Raw genomic sequence first — 19753 nt, 5'->3', positions numbered from 1 at the left:
TAATGCCCTCTGTTAGAGAAGATTCCAGGCAACAGGCACCCTCATACATTGCTCTTAGGGATGTCTATGGCCTGACCTTGAGGGAAGGGAATTTGACAATATCTAACAAAATCACATGTGCATTTACCCTTGGATCCCATAATCCTACTTCTAAAATTTACCTCAAAAGATACACTAGCAGGAGTTCCAGTCGTGGCACAGTGGAAACAAATCTGACTAGGAACCATGAGGTTGCAGGTTTGATCCCTGGACTGGCTCAGTGGGTTAAGGATATGGCGGTGCCATGAGCTGTGGTGTAGGTCAAAGACACAGCTCAGATCTGGCATTGTTGTGGCTCTGACATAGGCCAGCAGCAACAGCTCCAATTAGAGCCCTAGCCCGGGAACCTCCATATGCCACAGGTGCAGTTCTAAAAGACAAAAGACAAAATAAATAAATAAATAAAAGATACACTAACAAAAATATAAAAGGACGTATATACAAAGTTAATAACTGCAGAAATAAAAGCTAAATATTGGAAATAACTCCAAAATCCCTTAATAGCAGACTGAAACATTCACCCATGGAGTTGTAGGGGCAGAAAATTTTCCCTTTCTTCCTTTGCAGGCTTTTTGCCTGATCTAATAACTAAATTGACATAAAACAGATTAACAGAAGAAAAACAAATTTAATTTCATACATATGGGAAACCTACAAAAATATGAGACTCAAAGAAGTGATCAAAGCAGAAAGCTTTTATATCTTAGACAAAAACCCAATAAATTTGTGAAGAATTTACAATACAAAGGAGTTTGGCCTTGGAATAGTAAATTGGTGAAGTAAAAAGATCTGTTTAGGAATGAGAAGGCCCTGAACTACCTCTGGTAATAAGGATGATTTCTTCCTTTCTGGTATTGTTGGCAGGGGTTGGGGGTGCACCTTTCACGTGGTAGATTTATACCCTGCTTTCTGGGAGACAAAGGCACCTCAGAGTGTCCTTCTTGCACTGGCTACTTCTCAAAACCTTTAATTTAAACTAAGTAATATACCAAAATGGCATATTTTGGGTTACGTAATCTGCTCCCCTTCACTCTAGCTATAAAAAAGGAGAGTTATTTCTATTTATTAATATGGAGTGATGATTAGGATATATTATTGGAAAAGCTAGGTACAGAGTAGAGTGTCAAATATGCTAGCTTACATATGAAGAGATATAGCTCCCCACATTTTTTAAAATGAAATGATGAAGCAAAAATTATAAAATAATTACATGTAAGATAAGGGGGAACAGGTTGAAAAGGATAAGAATGTATGCCAGACTTCTCTGAGTAGGTGGATTTGATTCTGAAACCATGTGATTGTTATGCAAAATTATAAACTAAATTAAATCAAAATTCAAAGAGAATTTTTAAATTTAAAGCAAAAGAAAACAACACTTAAATAAATGTATATTGAGTTAGTGGCCTAACCACACAGAAAAGAGTTATTTCAAGTGACTTAAAATAAAGTAAGTGATTTAAAATAATTTGGAGCTCCTGTTGTGGCTCATCAGGTTAAGAAACTGACAAAGTGTTCATGAGGATGTGGTTTGAATCCCTGGCCTCGCTCAGTGGGTTAAGGGCCCAACATTGCTGCACGCTATGGCATAGGTCATAGATGCTGCTCTGATCCAGTGTTGCTATAGCAGTGGTGTAGTCCTGCAGCTGCAGCCTCAGCTCCAATTCAACCTCTAGCCCAGGAACTTCCATATGCTACAGGTGTGGCTTCAAAAAGAAAAAGAAATACAGTAATTTGACCACATGTCCCTAGTGGGACATATCATAAGGCAAAAGGAACTGCAAAAAATAAACTAATTCTGTAATAATATTGCTAGCAATAAACTGGTATTTTAGTTAATATTGTTTAATAAGTACAATTTTTAGTGAGAGAAGAGAGATTGAAATAGAAAATCAAAGGTTAAGAAATAACCCTATACTCCTAAATTTGAATTGGAAATATCAATGTGATTTACTAATGTCGTATTGCATTTACAAAAAAAGAGATTTCCTTACTTTGCCCACTGAAAAAGCTTAGAACAATGATAAATCCATTAGCAGTGGACATACTAGCACATGGACTCTTGTTGATCCGAAACAAATAAGACTGTCAAATATTTCTCCAGCAAAGATGGATTTATTGAGAATCAGCAGAGAACTGCAATTTGGAGTCTGCAACCAAGCCGAACCACATGCAAGTGCCTGGCAAAAGAAGGAGAAAGTTATAAAGAGGAAAAGGACTTATCAAAGCACCTGGCCAATAGACAGGGTCCTCATATTTCTAGAGTTCCCCAGGTAGAGATAATCTTTTCCAAAAAGACTTGAGCCACAGAAGAATAATTTGTCTTTATCTGAAGGCTTCCACTCTCTATGTTCAGAAAACATACAGACCATGACTAAAAAGAGTTCCTGGCTTTTTTTTTTTTTTTTTTTTTGTGGCACACCCAAAACATATGGAGGTTCCCAGACTAGAGATCAAATTGTAGCTGCAGCTGTAGGCCTACACCACAGCCACAGCAACGCAGGATTTTTGAGCCACTGAGTGAGGCCAAAGATCAAGCCCGCAACCTCATGGATACTAGTCAGGTTCAATTTCAGCTGAGCCACAACTAGAACTCCAAGCTCATAGCTTTTCATTGGCTGAGTCCTTGAAACCAGTCTTCTTCCTATTGGGTTCTATCATCACAGGGTGTGAGAGCTCCCCCTTCTGGTATCTCAACTCAATTTAATTAAGGTTTCTGTTTATTAATTTTTTACATTTTCCCCTTTTCTGATGAGAATTTTTCTCTGAAAGAATTGCTGATCAAGTGTCAGGATCTCTAGTTTTGACTGCTTTTTGTCCACTGTCAAAAAGGACCATTCCTGGGTATAATGTCTCACATCAGAGGGAAAGTACACAGACTGGAAAACTACTAAGATCACATTTGAGTAACAAGGAGTGGTAGGAGGGAGGACTCTCAGGCACTTTTTATCTAAACTTCTGTTATTAAAATTATAGACATCGGAGATCTTCTGAAGTGTTATGCCATCATCAAAGGTTTGGCAACAAACTTCTAACAGGCCTGATCCAGATATTTTGGGAAAGCTATCTCATCAGTTGTTGTCTGCTTCATTTCTGGAAAATCTTTTCTTTCAGGTCACCAGCTGTTGTGAAGTTTCAGTTAGGGTTTGGTGCTTTCTTTACGTGTGTCTCATGAATTCAAGAGTCTGTTCCTTGGAGTCTTGGCCACATAAGGGTTGGCTGGAGCAGTACTTGATAGAGGCCTTTTCAGTAAGGTTAAAGAGAGTTCTTCTGGATGTATATTTTCCAATAGATAAAATCTCCAGGTTGTAATTTGTGATGCTTAAGGTCTTTTAACCCCCAAGACTGCACTGTGAAAAGGCTGATCTACCAAAACATGGTTATTTTTAATAGAAGAAATTAGGCCTTTGCAGTATTAGAGTAACATTTCCTTTGATCAGCTGTGGGTTAAAAGAAGCAGGATCCAAGATCATTGGGTATACACTAAGAGTTTATGAATTCCACAAGGATTGGATAAGAGATTTAGAAGGATAAAAGCTGGTGTATTTGGAGGGCCTCATGAAGGCTATCATTTTGTCAGTATACCAATGGTTTAATGCATGTACAGTGGTGAAGAGTGGGAATTTTAGAGTATCCAGTAGGACTGGATTGTTAGTTGGTACAAAACAGAGCTATTTCTTTGAAAAATCAAACCAGGGAGCTCCTAGAGTGGCACAGCAGGTTAAGTATCCAACATTGTCTCTGTGGTGGCATGGGTTCAATCCCCAACCCAGTGCAGTGGGTTAAGAATCTTGTGTTGCCACAGCTGTGGCTTGGATTCTATCTCTGGTCCAGGAAATTCCATATGCCATGGGTGCAGCCAAAAAAAAAAAAAAATCAAACCAACATTTAAAATTTTATTTCTGGGAGTTTCCATCATGGCTCAGTGGTAATAAACCTGACTAGTATCCATGAGGACTCGGGTTTGATCCCTGGCCCCACTCAGTAGGTTAAGGATCCGGCATTACTGTGAGCTGTGGTGTGGGTCACAGACACAGCTCGGATCCAGCATTGCCATGGCTGTGGCATAGGCTGACAACTGCAGTCCAATTCAACCCCTAGCCTGAGAACTTCCATATGTCATGTGTGCGGCCCAAAAATCAAAATAATTAATTAATTAAAATAAATTTTATTTCTACTGGAAGAATGAAGCCATAAAAAAAAAAAAAAAAGGAGTTCCCGTCGTGGCGCAGTGGTTAACGAATCCGACTAGGAACCATGAGGTTGCGGGTTCGGTCCCTGCCCTTGCTCAGTGGGTTAACGATCCGGCGTTGCCGTGAGCTGTGGTGTAGGTTGCAGACGCGGCTCGGATCCCGCGTTGCTGTGGCTCTGGCATAGGCCGGCGGCTGCAGCTCCGATTCGACCCCTAGCCTGGGAACCTCCATATGCCGCGGGAGCGGCCCAAGAAATAGCAAAAAGACAAAAAAAAAAAAAAGAATGAAGCCATGTTGGTCCTGCCATATTCCAAAATCATGAACTACTCTGAAAACATATCTATTATCGGTATAAATATTGGTCGTTTTGTCCTTGGCTAAGCCACATAAGAGCATATAATTCCAGCCTATTTGAGCCCAAGTAGCCATGGATAAAGATGCTGCCTCCAATAACATCAAAAAGATAGCATATAACATTTGCCATTGCCAGCTTTCAAATAAGAATCACCAGTGAACCATGAGAAAGCAATATTACCCAATGGAATTACCTGTAGATCATTAAGCAGAGTCAGGAGGTGGTCCATCAGCATTAAGCAGTCATGAGGCCCTTTATCGGTGATGGGGGGAAGAAAAATAGCCAGGTTAAAGTTATTATAAGTTTTACATGAGGGGCAGTTAACCAAAGGACTTCATAGGAGTTGAGGCAGCTGGCTGAGGAATGTTGAGTGTGGTGAAAATTAAGGAGAGCTTCTGCTGCATGAGATTAAAAAAAAAAAAAAATGGTTAAACTGGATCCCACAACAACTTTCTCCATAGTCTTAACCAAAAAGTCAGTGGCCATAATGGCTCTGAGGAAAGGGGGTTTTCCTCAAGTCACAAGGTCCATTTGCTGGTTATAATACCCTATGGGTTAATGGTGGATCTGTGTTTGGGGTGAGTACTTCAAGGGCATTCACTTCCTTTTCATCTACAAAAAGGAAAAAAGGAATCTGATTATTGGAAATATCAAGGGCAGGTTCATCAAAATCCTCTCTAAGACCTTGGGGCCATTTCATCCTGTTCTTCCCACAAATTTAGGTCAGATTGTTATTGTTGTGACTGAGCAGGGTCCTGTGGCTTTCTGTGTCGCCCATTTCTTGTTTTGAGGAAATGGGCCTCCTTCAGCCTCCATGGCCTTCCCTGAGTTCCAAGAGGCAGGTTCAGACAGTTGCTGTTTGGGAAAGGGAGGGGATGCAAAGACAAGGGAGGAATAGTCAAGCAACAGTACGGCCTTGGGGCAGGATCCTTGTTCCCCCCAAGGGATACACATAATGATGTAAGCATCTTATACACCTAGGAGAAAAGTTATATTCCTTATGATTCTGTTATGAATACTTTAATATTGAAAAGCTTGGAGCTCTTCCTTGTGCTTCTCCCTCTGATTGCACCCTAAACACAATCACCTGTAAACTAAAGTGTAGGTACCCTGAGCACAATTGCCTGTGGGTTAAGGATTATTAGCACATGATGTTTTGCAGAAACTTTCCCAGCTGCTTCTAATCTCTGATCAATATGCTGCTTTAGAATAAGTACATTTATTCTAGGCAATAACACAGAAGACCACTACCAGGATCATGCCAAGATCTGCTAAGTTCAGCTTCAATGACTAAGATTAACCCAATGAAAGAAGAATGCATGTCTGCCCCAATCCTGATTCTTAGGTGATTGAATCTAAGTGTAGACCTTGTTCTGATATCCTGGGGGGGAACCAGGATCCTGCCCCAAGGCCGTTCTGTTGTTGCTTGACTATTCCTCCCTTGTCTTTTCATCCCCTCCCTTTGCATCATGATCCATGATTCCAGGATCATGCCAAGATCTGCTAAGGTCGGCTTCAATGACTAAGATTAACCCAACAAAAGAAGAATGCATCTCTACCCCAATCCTGATTCTTACCTGAAACCCTGTTTTTCTCCTTTTAGACTATAAACTTCCTGCAATTCTTCCCCCAAAGAGGGCACAGTCTTAAAGGCATTAGCCTGCTGTGGGCTCCTTTGCCTGGCAAAGCAATAAAAGCCATTTTTTCTCCTTTACCTGAAACTCTGTCTCTGTATTTCTACTTTGACACTTGTTGACAGAGGCCGAGTTTTGGCAGCATTGTCGAGTAAAACATATAGAGGTTTCACCATAAGAGAGAAATGTAGTATCCAATTTCAGCAATCACAAACTAGCCCAAGAAAACCTCAGAGTTGGCCCTTAGTTTTGGGTTTTGGGAAACTCAGACATCATGAAGTCTATCTGAATCTAAGTGCAGACCTTGTTCCGATATCTGATGCCTTAAATATTGACTTTGGGGGGTGGGGGAATGCAATTTTTCTTTGATGAGCTTATGTCCCTATAAAGCTGAAAGTTTGGCCTTTGGATTCCATCTTCCTGTAAGCAGGCTTGAGAAGGAGAGCAAAGAAGCAAACCATTCCCATAGCCCCATACTGCAACAAAGTAGAATCTCTGGGGAACTTGTCATCCAGATCAGCCTTTAGGATTTGCCTGAGAAATAAGCACTCAGTATAAACCAAAGAAACTACTGTTTAAGACTTGTGGTAGCCAAGGGGGAGGGGAAGGGAGTGGGATAGCTGGGAGTCTGGAGTTAATAGATGCAAACTATTGCATTTGGAATGGATAAGCAATGAGATCCTGCTGTATAGCACTGGGAACTACATCTAGTTACTTGTGATGGAGCATGATGGAGTATAATGTGCAAAAAAAAAAAAGAATGTATATATATATATATATATGTGTGACTGGGTCATTTTGCTGTACAGTAGAAAACTGACAGAACACTGTAAACCAGCTATAGTAGAAAAAATAAAAGTCATTTGTAAAAAAAGAAATTACGGTTCAGGTGAAATGCCTTTCTTCCCAAGTGAAAGCAAAAAGGTATTGGCTAGCTATATCAACGGGAATACTAAAGAATGTCCTACATAAATCATTTACAGTGAAGAATTTAGCACCTAGAAAGCTCTTATGATGATTAGGATTACAAGAGATAACAATGTTGTTAATTGCTGGGAGGTCATGGGAAAATGTCCACTTGGCCCTTAGGTTTTCTCACCAGTAAAATGGGAATGGTAGGCTAGTACAAGGAATAATGAGCGCTTGAGCCTTGTAGTCTTCTATTATGGGCTTTATGCCTTGAAGCACTTCTTTACTTACAAGGTATTGATGGACTAATCCTGGGAAGAGGTTTTGAAGGGCCTATTTTAATTTTGGTAGGAGGTATGCTATGAATTTTGCCAACATCATTTAGAGATGTTGCCAATAAGGAAAGTGGTAGTTGATTCAACAGGGACAAATGATTAGTGTTTCCAGAATCTGCTATAGTATGGTCAGAGATGGAATAAAAGATATCAAAGTGTTAGTTAATTTGTCTGTTGGATTGCTTTGATGGCTACTGTCAATTTCTAGATTTTCTCCTTTTGGGAGAAAGAAATACTAGAATGATACTTCTTTAGAAGTCTTAGCCTAGTAAATGGACAGAGGCAGAAGAGTCAAGGAGAAAAGGGCGAATATCTCTCAAAAGTCCTACACAAAAGGGAATAGGCTTTGAGACAGGAACCTCTTGAGGCTGGTTAGAGATCCCTACAATTTGAACTGTTTTAGTACAAACAGTTTGAGGCAGGGGCTGTTTTACACTAGTGGAGTTAAACACTGAGAGTGTGGCTCCAGAGTCAATGAGGATTGGAAGAGATTTTCCCCCAGTCTGGAGAAATGTTCCTCCAAGCTGATTAAGAAAGAGGATTGAGAAGAGCACCTATAGTTCATTGGAGCCCTGTCACTGAGAATTGGTAAGATGTTGAAAGGCTAGTTAGAAGGTTGAAGTGCTTAATTTTGTAACAATCTAGGAACTAGGCAGGTTTTGATTTCATGTAGGGGCCTTCATTTTCTGGAGTTAAAGATTAACAATTTTGGCAGTATTCCTTCAAGGTGACCTCTAGAGTATGAGAGAATAGGTTTGCCAGATTTACTAAATATGGAGTTAACATAGTTTTTCATTCCATCCTGGTCCTTTTTACTAGAAGGAAAAGATCCCAGTTTAGCCTGTTAATAAACATAAGATTTAAAAACTACTTGGAGGAGGAGTTCCCATCATGGCTCAGCAGAAGCGAATCTGACTAGTATCCATAAGGACTCAGATTCAATCCCTGGCCTTGCTCAGTGGGTTAAGGATCTGGTGTTGCCATGAGCTGTGGTGTAGGTTGCAGCTGTGACTCAGATCTAGTGTTGCTGTGGCTGTGGTGTAGGTTGGTGGCCATAGCTCCAATTCGACCCCTGGCATGGGAACTTCCATATGCCACAGGTGCGACCCTAAAAAGACAAAAACAAACAAAACAAAAACAAAAACAATTACTTGGGTGGTTAGAACCATAAGAGACCCCGAATTGCTGAAGCAATCTTGAGGAAAAAGAACAAAGCTGGAGGCATAACCCTCCCAGACTTCAGACAGTACTGAAGCCACAGTGATCAAAATAGCATGGTATTGGCACTAAAACATGCATATGGATCAATGGAATAGAATAGAGAGCCCAGATATAAACCCACATACCTACAGTCAATTAATCTTCAACAAAGGAGGCCAGAATATACAACGGAGAAAAAAGAGTCTCTTTAGCAAGTGGGTTGGGCAAATTAGATAGCTGCATATAAATCAATGAAGTTAGAACACTTTCTCACACCAGTACACAAAAATAAATTCAAAATAGCTTCAATGGATTAAAGACACTATAGAACTCCTAGAAGAGAACAGGGGCAAAACATTCTCTGACATGAATCATAGCAATGTTTTCTTAGGTCAGTCTCCCAAGGCAATGAACAAGTGGGACCTAATCAAACTTATAACCTTTTGCACAGCAAAGGAAACCATAAGTGAAATCAAAAGACAAGCTGTGGACAGGGAAAAGATATTTGAAAAATGTGCAGTTGACAAGGGCTCAATTTACAAAATTTACAAACAGCTCATACAACTCAATAATAACAACAAGAAAAACCCAATTGAAAAATGGACAGGGGAGTTCCTGTTGTGGCTCAGAGTGTTAAGGATCTGGCATTGCTGCAAGCTGTGGTGTAGGCTACAGATGTGGCTCAGATCTGGTGTTACCTTGGCTGTGGCATAAGCCTCAGCTGCAGCTCCAATTCAACTTCTAGCCTAGAAATTTCTATATGCTGCATCTGTGACTATAAAAAGAAAAAAAAAAACGGAGTTCCTGTCATGGCTCTGCAGTTAACGAACCCAACTAGTATCCATGAGGATGAGTTTGATCCTTGGCCTTACTCAGTGGGTTGAGGATCCAGCACTGCCATGAGCTGTGGTGTAAGTTGAAGACCCAGCTCCAACCCCGCGTTGCTGTGGCTGTGGCGTAGGCCAGCAGCTACAGCTCCCATTTGACCTCTAGCCAGGGAAACTCCACATGCTGCCAGTGTGGTCCTAAAAAGACAAAAAAAAAAAAAAAAAAAAAAAAAAAAAAAAAGGAAGAAGAATAAGAAGGAGAAGAATAAAGAAAAATGGACAGAAGACCCTAAATAGAACTTTCTCCAAAGAAGACATATGGATGGCCAACAGGTATATGAAAAGATGTTCAACACTGCTAATTATTAGAGAAATGCAAATCAAAACTACAATGAGGTATCACTGACACCAGTCATAATGGCCTTCGTTAAAAGTCTACAAATAATAAATGCTGGAGGAAAGAGTGTGGAGAAAAGGGAACCCTCCTACACTGTTGGTGGGAATGCAAATTAGTGCAGCCACTAATGGAGAACAGTATGGAGGTTCCTTTAAAAACTAAAAAGACAGGAGTTCCCATTGTGGTGCACTGGAAATGAATCCAACTAGGAACCATGGGCTTGTTCATGGTTTGCTCTCTGGCCTTTCTCAGTGGGTTAAGGATCTGGCATTGCCATGAGCTGTGGTATATGTGGCAGACGCAGCTTGGATCTGGCATTGCTGTGGCTCTGGTGTAGGCTGGCAGCAACAGCTCCAATTAGACCCCTAGCCTGGGAACCTCCATATGCCATAGGTGTGGCCCTAAAAAAAGACAAAAGTCAAAAAAATAAAAAGACAGTTACCATGTGAACCAGCAATCCCATTCCTAGGCGTATACCTAGAGAAAACTATAATTTGAAAAGATACATGCACCCCAGTGTCCATAGCAGCACTATTTACAATAGCCAAGACATGGAAACAACCTAAATTTCCATCAACATATGAATGGATAAAGAAGATATGGTATATATACACAATGGAATACTACTCAGCCATAAAGAAGAATAAAATAATGCTATTTGTAGCAACGTGGATGGACCTAGAGATTATCATACTAAGTGAAGTCAGAAATAGAAATACAATGTCATGATATATCATATGATATAATATATATGGCATCTAAAATATGACACAAATGAACTTATTTACAAAATAGAAACAGACTTACATAGAAAACAAACTTATAGTTACCAAAGGGGAAAGGTAATAAGGGAAGGATAAGTTAGGAGCAAAAATAATAATAATAACTATTTGGATGGATTCAACATTTGAAGGAAGACCAGAATTTAATTTAAAAACACTCTAAAGTTGATTATAATATTCATGAGCAGATTTATCGGAATTTTGTGTGCAAGTCTGTTCTCCTCCATACTGTTCTCCATTAGTGGCTGCACTAATTTGCATTCCCACCAACAGTGTAGGAGGGTTCCCTTTTCTCCACACTCTTTCCTCCAGCATTCTGTGGAAAGGCCCTAGGAATTCCTTGATGAAGTCACTTAGCAATTGCCCAGGCCTGATCATATAATAAGTTAGCGGGCTGATTTCTCAGTTATAATTCTAGAGCTCTTTCAGGACTTTCCCAATTAGCAATTTTCATCCAATGCTGGGCCTGGCCCTTGCCAACAACCATATCAACTAGCTGATACAAGTCAGAGAAACCAGGTCAATATGTTTGACTATATTAAATTTCTCAGCAAATCTCTAAACATCCTCAGAAAATAATTGGCTATGGTTCACAATTCAGCTTTAGTCCAGAGAGTATAAGAAGTTAAGTCTTAGCCTCTGGATCCTCAGAACACTTAATTTTAAAGCCACAGGCTCTGACAAGTTCATAGAAAAAAGGGGTGGAGAGAGTTTCAGAGAAAAGGAAACGTTTGGTGGGAGAATTACTATGGGGATGGTGGTATAGTGGAAGCAGAGGTGTTGTAGAAGGGGAGGAGGAAGATACTGCAGAGGGAGAGAGACAAGATTGAGCAGGAGGCAAAACCTGAGACAAAAGAAGCCAAAGAAGAGCCTGAGGCTTCAGGAGATATTTTAGCTTTCTTTAATCTTTTGTTTGCCTCAGTTAATCTTAAAGTCTTATTTTGCCAAGGCAATTTTAGACTCCTGATAATTTTGGAAAGCCTCAAAATAGCAATCTAAATAAGCATTCCACTCAGTTCTGGAAATTTTTGAGCTATTATAAGTCTAATTCTGTTTTAAGGAAATTAAGTTTAGGGATTCCAAAAGCTCCCCATCATGGCCACTGATATTCTAAATAGCCTTTGACCTGGTCTGTAGTGAGAAGAGCATGAGAGGAAGGACCTGGATTTTGATTTTTTTTTTTTTTTTTTTTTTTTTTGCTTTTTTAGGGCTGCACCCATGGCATATGGAGGTTCCCAGGATAGGGGTCGAATCAGAGCCCCAGCTGCCAGCCTACACCACAGCCACAGCAAAACCAGATCCAAGCTGCATCTACAACCTACACCACAGCTCACGGCAATACCAGATCCTTAACCCACTGAGCAAGGCTAGGGATCAAACCCACAACCTCATGGTTACTAGTCGGATTCATTTCCAATGTGCCACGATGGAAACTCCCTAGGACCTAGATTTTAAACATAAAATTGGCCAGAGTCCCTGTCCAGTGGGTGCCCTCAAATACTTGTATAACTGAGATCCCATTTCCCAGATGTCTTTCCTCTAAAACAATTTTCAAACAGTTTAAAGAGGATACAGCATAAGCATTCAATTCAAAGAGTTTGCAAGCCCAACCCAGCCCATCTTAAGCCTCCTGAAGAGCCTGGACAAAGGCTCTTTCTTCCTTTCTTCCTTTTCTTTTCTTTTCTTTTCTCTTCTCTTCTCTTCTTTTATTTTCTTTCTTTCTTTCTATTCTTTCTTCCATTCTTTCATTCCCCCCCAACCCCCTTCCATACTTCCTTTTGCCAGTCTCCAGAAGACAGCTCTTCCAAAGGAATGAGCTAGAGGCTAAACCAGAATTTTATTTGAAGGAGCTCCTCCCCAAAGAAATTGAGCTGAAGTCACTTTCATCCAACTTCAGTTGAAACATTAGGATCTCAAGATCATACCAAAGTGCCAAAAAAGTGTTCACAGCAACTCCTTAACCAGAAAGATGAAACCTTTAAATAAATCCCAAATAAAGCCTAGAGAGCTTCAAAGACAGTGAGCTCAGATCCAAAGGAAAAGGGAAAGTCCTCTCCTTAGAGGAACTTCAGCTTATAAATGAAAATCTTCATTCTGTATTCTCTAGGCTAGGGATCAGGAAACTATAGTTCTGGAAACAAATCCATCCTTAAACTTGTTTCTAAAAATACATTAGAATAGAGTAACTTCATTGATTTACATATTGCCTATGTTGGTTGCATTCGAGCCATAAAAGCAAAATTGGGTAGTAATTGACAAAGACCACATGGCCACAAAGCCTAAAATATTTACTACTAGGTCCTTTATACAAAATGTTTGTCAATTCTTGCTATAGACCAAGAAAATAACTGTGAGTGACCTGCAATCCCTAAACTATGTGATCACCACAGGGAACTCACCATCACATCTCTGAATATTTTGAATTTTGGGGAAAACACAATATCTGTCAGATGCTGCAGTGAACCAGCTTGAGGTCCTTCATATTTTTAATATTAGATCAAGTTAATTCTTTTGACCAACATCATCTCTTTGTAAAATCGAGTTTTCAGCAGCTGCTATGATCTCAGTCAAATGCTGTGCAAAATCCAATGTGGAACAGGAAATGAAGACAGCAATATCCTATCTGATTTCAAGGTTTGAGAAATTATGCAGTGCCCAATAGGTGTGTACAATTAAGCAATTGCGGTTATTTAAGAATGAAATAAAATAATTTTCTTTCAGTTTATATCTGTATATATGTAAATGGCCACTGAGTTCCCACTGTGGCTCAGGGGCAACAAACCCGACTACCATCCATAAGGACGGGGTTCGATCCCTGGCCCTGCTCAGTGGGTTAAGGATCAAGCGTTGCTGTGGCTGTGGCATAAGCTGGCAGCTGCAGCTCTTATTCAACCTCTAGCCGGGGAACTTCATATGCCAGAAATGCGGTCCTAAAAAGACAAAAAATAAAAATAAAAATAGTACCTCAGAAAACTAAATATAGAGCTACCATATGATACAGTGATTCCACTCCTGGTTCTATATCCAGACAAAGCTTTCATTGAAAAAGATACATTCACCCCATGTTCATCGCAGCATTATTCACAACAGCCAAGACATGGAAACAACATTAACATCCAACCACAGATGAATGGATTAAGAAGATGTGGTGTATATACACACTGGAATACTATTCAGCCATAAAGTATAACAAAATAATGTCATTTGCAGCAATGGAACTAGAGATTCTCATACTAAGTGAAGTAAGTCAGAAGGAGAAAGACAAATACCACATGACATCACTTATAGGAATCTAGTATTCGGTGCAAATGAACCTATCTACAAAAAAAGAAACAAACTCGTGTATATGGAAAACAGATTTGTGGTTGCCAAGAAGGAGGAGGAGGGGGAGGGAATGGGAAGGACTGGGAGTTTGGGGTTAATAGTAGATGCAAACTATTGCATTTTGAATGGATAAGCAATGAGATTCTGCTGTATAGTGCAGGGAAATATATTTGATCACTTGTGATGGAACATAATGGAGGATAATGTGAAAAAAAGAATGTATATGGATGTATGGCAGGGTCACTTATCTGTGCAGCAGGAAATTGACAGAACATTATAAATAAACTATAATTAAAAATTTTTAATTAATTAATTAATTAATGGCTACTAAGTTGTGAGGACATAAACAGGGTATTAGGGCATTAATTTGTTTGGCCCTAACTACTTAGTAAACAGAAACTAAGGACACTGAAAAAATTTACTCAGACACTAAAGGTGACATGAACCTCTGATCTAGCAGATCACCATCAATGGCTATTGACCATCAACAACTGGTGAAAAGCTGAAAGGGAACTTTTTAAGAGACAGTATTTGAGACCACTGAATAGCCTTAATATCACAAATGAAAGAATTCCAGAAATGTGCTTCCTGATGTGATAAGTATGAAACCCATCTATAATGGCTTGATTTTCTTTTTTTTTTTTATCTTTTTATTTATTTATTTATTTATTTATTTATTTATTTATTTATTTATTGTCCTTTTGCTATTTCTTGGGCTGCTCCCGCAGCATATGGAGGTTCCCAGGCTGGAGGTTGAATCGGAGCTGTAGCCACTGGCCTACGCCAGAGCCACAGCAACGCGGGATCCGAGCTGTGTCTGCAACCTACACCACAGCTCACGGCAACGCCGGATCGTTAACCCACTGAGCAAGGGCAGGGACCGAACCCGCAACTTCATGGTTCCTAGTTGGATTTGTTAACCACTGCGCCACGATGGGAACTCCAAATGGCTTGATTTTAAAAATCAAGTTTAGGAGTTCCCTGGTGACTCAACGAGTTAAGGATTCAGCATTGTCATTGCTATGGCATGGGTTTGATCCATGACAAGGAAATTTTGCATGCCTTGGGCATGGCCAAAAAAATAAATAAATTTTTAAAAATTAATTAAAAATCAAGTTTAGGAGTTCGCACTGTGGTGCAGCAGGTTAAGAATCCAACTGCAGTGGCTCGGGTCACTGTGGAGGTGCAGGTTCAACAACTGGCCCAGCACAGTGGGTTAAAGAATTTGTCATTGCTGAAGCTAAGGCTTGGATTTAATCCCTGGCTGGGGAAGTCCCATATGCCATGGGTACAGCCATTTAAAAAAAAAAAATCAAGTTTAAATACGATCAAGCTTCTAGACATGTTACAGGCTTCAAGTCCCCTGAAGGAGATTAAACCCCAAAGCCTCTCGCCATGTCTCATTGTTATGCCCCTTCCCCCACCTTGACCAGCCTAGGCTTCTCACTCCCTGCTAGAAATGTCGCCCATTCCTCACCTGGCCACCTATAACCTGTTCCCCAAGCAAGTAAGGTATCCTGCCCAAGACCAATCTGAAGATCAAATTGGGTCTCCACTCAGGTTGCACTGTGGGGTATAAAGACCATTGCAGAGTGAGTCACGCCTTCCTTTTTTAAAACCATGCACACGTGAGTCCTCTCTCCCTCTCTGAAAATGTACTTTCACTTTAATAAATTTGTAAAATGTCTGCCGTTCCAAAGCTTTGTTATGGTGAAACAGGGACCGAGGAAATTGTGACAGAAACAGACTCAACTACCAGTCTACTAATTCTATAAAGTCTGTATGTTTTGTTGTGTAACCACTCTGTTCCATTAGCTTAGTAGTCAGCTAGTAATTTAACAGAGATGTCCTTATTAAATGCCTAGAAGCAAATAATAAACAGCCAAAATGCCCTCCTCCCCCCCAAAAAAAACCCCTCTCCCACTCTTTGCCAATTAGCTGTATGTTACCTTCAAGGCTTAGCAAAATACTTTACAATTCTGCATTAGCCTTCACTTCCTGCTTGCACAGAGTCTGAAGGTCAGCCAGAAGTGAGAGTTTGGGGTTTTCTCAGGTCTTTTCTGAGCTTGTGTCCAGATTCCCCAGAATAAGAGGAAGCTTCTGAAAACACTCACTCCTCAAGTATCTGCTTCCCCAGCCCCTTCCTTCCTAGGCTTTTTGGTCTGTTTATTACTTGCACCAACTGTTATCCCTTCCCTGACGGCAGTGGCTAATACATTTGCTTTAAATCCTTCTGGCAATCACTGTCTCAGAAGCTGCCTCAGCCCTGGGGAGGCTTGAAAGTAGGTGAAACAAAGGTAAGCCCTAGAACCAAACCATCAGGCAACCACAAGATAGGTCAAAACACATAATTACAACTCCTTTAGAATAAGATCCATATTGCTCCCTCTGGTACCAGCAACCTACACCAGGGATATTTGCTGCTGTCTTCAAGGTCTCTGCCAAGCTTGAGATGATCATAGAACTCTCTTGCCAAAATTCGGCAGTTTTTTCTTAAGTGTTGTTACTTTTTTTTTAATTAATTAGTTTCCGGAGTACCAAAAAAGTTGATTCTGATGGTTTCGCCAGCTTATTTGTTGCTTTTATGGAGGGATAGTTTTCAAGTTCCTTATTCAGCCATTCTTGCTGATACGATTCCATACCACTAACTTTTGCGTTTCTCAGCCTTGCCTAAAAATATTTGCTCAGCCTGAAAAGCAGAGAAATAAAAAAAATTTTGTTGTCACTGGAGCTATCAAAAGAATGTACTGTTGATTTGAAAACAGGCTAAAGAGCAGTTGCAAAATTTTTTAATAAGGACACCATTAGCAAAGTAACATTTATCTGCTTTAAAGGCAATATTCTTCGCATCATAGGCCTTGCCAAACCCTCAATAACAGAGGCAGTGTTTAAGAGCACAAGTTTGGAGTAAGACCTCAATTTGAATTCCAGATCATCTGCCACTTGATAGTTGTTCAGCCTTGGGTAACTCATTTAAATGCTCTAGGACTGTTTCCTGAAAACTGTAAAATAGAGACAATATACACTTCTAGAATGATGGTAAAGACTTAAAGAGATATTGTAAGTAAAATGCTTGGCACTCAATATTAGCCATTTTTAAAATTTGGGCTCTTTAATTTTAGATTCTTAACACATGACAGTGCATTGTTCGATTTTTCCTGATTGTTAAAAAAAAAAAAGCCATCGTCTTCCTTTGTAAGACCTTAGGTATTGCCATATGTTTTTCAGAAGACTTACCTTGAGCAGACTTTTTATAACAAGCACGCTAATTTTATTCATACTGTATTTTTACTTGGGGTGGCTTTGGGAGAAATTATTAGGGATGGGGAGAGGGTGCTAAAATCCTCCAATAAGTCCCTCTTTTAGCTTAGTGACTAATATGCCAACACGTCAAAAATAAAAAAACGTAAGCGTCTAGACAAGGGAGGGAAAGTGCCAACCCAACAATTTTTTTTTCAAGCCAGCCTTCCTTGGTGTCCGCAGGGTTCAAGCATGTGACGAAAGAACAGAGCACAGAAAAGCCTGAGAAGAGAGATAATAAGAGGTCAACCCTAGACAGAAATGTCACGTCAGCCCTTTCTTATGGGGCCTCTGGGGCTGTAAGAACTGCAGGCTGTGCACCCTCCCAGACGTCTGAAGTGCCTTGGGCCAGCAACCTCCTCTGGTGCAAACATGAGATTGCAGATCAGTCATGGTTTGCCCGCCTAGGCAGCCCCGCCTCCCGAAGCCGGAGGGCTGGGCTCTGAGGCGGGAGGCGTGTTAGCTGTCGTAGAGCCTCCTGGGAGTTGTAGTCCCTGGCGGCGGGAGGTTTGATTGCGGCGGCTGGATTAGAACTCCATCCCCCGCCGGCCCCCGCGATTTAGGCCGTTGTCTTTTCCTGTTCAGGGAACGGGAAGCCTGGCTGCCTCAAGTTAGACGAGTGGGTAAGGGGTGTCAGCCTTCTTACCGCTTTCTGTGAGATTAATGGCTTGGCCTGCACAGGTAGAGCACCTTTCGGGTCTTGCCAACTCACCTTGCGGGAGGGAGCGGAGGGAACAGAGGGGAAGCAGCGGGAACAGCTGAGCTTGCGGCGGAGCCGGCTGTCACCTGGGGAAGTTCTTTGGTGAAACGCGTCGGTACAGTGGCCGGTTGCGGGAGCTGTGAGGCCAAAGCCCGGGCCGGAGGAGATGGTTCCGGAGGGGCGGCGCAAGCTCCTACAGGGCTCGGGTGCGACCAAGTCAGGGCCTCGGTCGGGGGCTGAGAGAACTGGAGGTACTGTGGGAATCGGAGTCTGCTGGAGCCTTTGGGAAAAGACAGGGTTACAGGAGGTGAACACCCGGATGAGAGAAGGAGGGAGGAGGAGAATTGGGAGGAGTGGGGAGACCCTTCTCTGTCCCGAGTAGGAGAGGGCCGGAAAAGGGAATGCAGGGAAAAGCCCTTGGTGCCTTGAGCTAGGACTACAGATGGTGAGGGCCAAGTAAGTCTTTGTCATGCTTTTCTTTGGCTCGATTGTGAGAGCCAGTGCCCTCGTAGCTGCTGGCTTGACATCTTCCTGTCTTAGAAGAACAGAGCTGAAAGGGGCCTTTGAGAGCAGCTAGTCTAGTGCATTCTCTCACTTTCCAGGTGAGGAAACTGAGGTCCACCGAGTTGAAGAACCTGGCTTGCTCACCAGCAGACAACCAGTTAATGGCCAACTTGACTAAAACCTAATTTTCATGATTCTCAAGCAATGCCATAATCTATTGCTCAGATCAGTAGATTAGCAAACTCTAACCTGTTCCCCTTCCTGTTATCTTTTACTGCTGTCCTATGCAGGATAACAGGCAGCCCCTCAAGGGAAAGGTTTTTAACTTTTGTTAAAAACTCTTGTCTTAACTTGAACAAAAATCTGCTTGCCTCACAAACTACAAGCTTCATATTAAGATGAAAGGCTGGTAGCATACTAAGATGTCACTTATAGTTCATTTGCCTGGAAGCAAATAAAATTCATCTTCCGTTTCCCATTTGCCCGCTGAAGCTGTGAGAACAGTTACCTTAGATTTCTTCTCTCAATTTTAAATGCTGCATATCTATTACATACGTAAAAACAATATGCTGTTTATTGTGATTTTTGTAATACCTTGAATATTTACAATAAGAAGTAAATAGCTTAGAAGAATGGGAATACCCAAATTACAAATTAAAACAGTAATTTACAGAGTTTTTTTTAAAAAGGCAATAGGAGCATAAATTTTAAAAAAAATCATTTAGAGGCTAAAAATTTCTACCAGGCATGCATTTTATAGCACACAAATTTCAGTCCTTTGCCAGTATTCTTTCTTACTGCCTAAAACATAACTTGAGAGCATTTAGTGTTCCTAATGTGGGAGGAGAGCTCCGTTAGTGCCATTGCATTGTTTTTTTGACTGGTGATTTCTCTATTAAACTACATTGTCCTCCAGCACTGTCAAATTTAACACCTTTTGAAGGATGTATTGATCAGATTGGGAGGATGTTCTAACTGTAGCATCAGAATATCAGCATTGTAGCTCCTGTTAACCATGGAGCAATTCATAAGAAAGAGGTTTAGATAAATTTGTTACTGGACTTTATAGAAGTTATAGATTTATATAGAAGAACATACAGAACATACATAACTGCTTTCACCAGGTTGCAGGTTGCCTTTGTAATGATGATGGTTCCATTTGCTTTAATACTAGCATACTACAGAGGTGGGTAAACTATGACCAAATCTGACCTACTGCCAAATGTATTTAACTCTTTGTGTAGTTTTACTGGAACA

The 19753-nt window shown here is 40.8% G+C and overlaps 1 protein-coding gene and 1 long non-coding RNA gene across 13 annotated transcripts in view; one reads left to right on the top strand and one right to left on the bottom strand.

Annotated features, from left to right (window-relative positions):
- On the bottom strand, window positions 1871-18140 carry LOC102165748. 2 transcript variants are annotated; one of them, XR_308406.3, is made up of 3 exons: window positions 18005-18140; window positions 4778-4836; window positions 1871-2216 (listed from the first exon to the last, which is right to left on the bottom strand). It is a non-coding gene; the product is annotated as an uncharacterized LOC102165748 (long non-coding RNA). The 2 variants fall into 2 exon arrangements; XR_002339783.1 differs by lacking the exon at window positions 18005-18140 and adding an exon at window positions 15942-17637.
- The window catches only part of SLC38A9 (solute carrier family 38 member 9), a 219253-nt gene continuing 217288 nt past the window's right edge, over window positions 17789-19753 (top strand). For 3 of the 11 annotated variants that reach the window (XR_002339779.1, XM_021077047.1, XM_003133978.5), the window contains exon 1: window positions 17828-17973. The gene's annotated coding sequence lies outside the window, so the exon portion shown is untranslated. Of the gene's footprint in view, window positions 18244-19753 lie in introns of all 11 variants that reach the window. The other 8 variants (XR_002339780.1, XM_021077048.1, XM_021077050.1 and 5 more) reach the window with 5 other exon arrangements.

Source organism: Sus scrofa, chromosome 16 (genome assembly GCF_000003025.6).
Source record: "Sus scrofa isolate TJ Tabasco breed Duroc chromosome 16, Sscrofa11.1, whole genome shotgun sequence".
Taxonomy (NCBI): Eukaryota; Metazoa; Chordata; class Mammalia; order Artiodactyla; family Suidae; genus Sus; species Sus scrofa.
The sequence above is the reverse complement of the archived record's forward strand: the minus strand, read 5'-3'. Positions and strand labels throughout refer to the sequence as shown.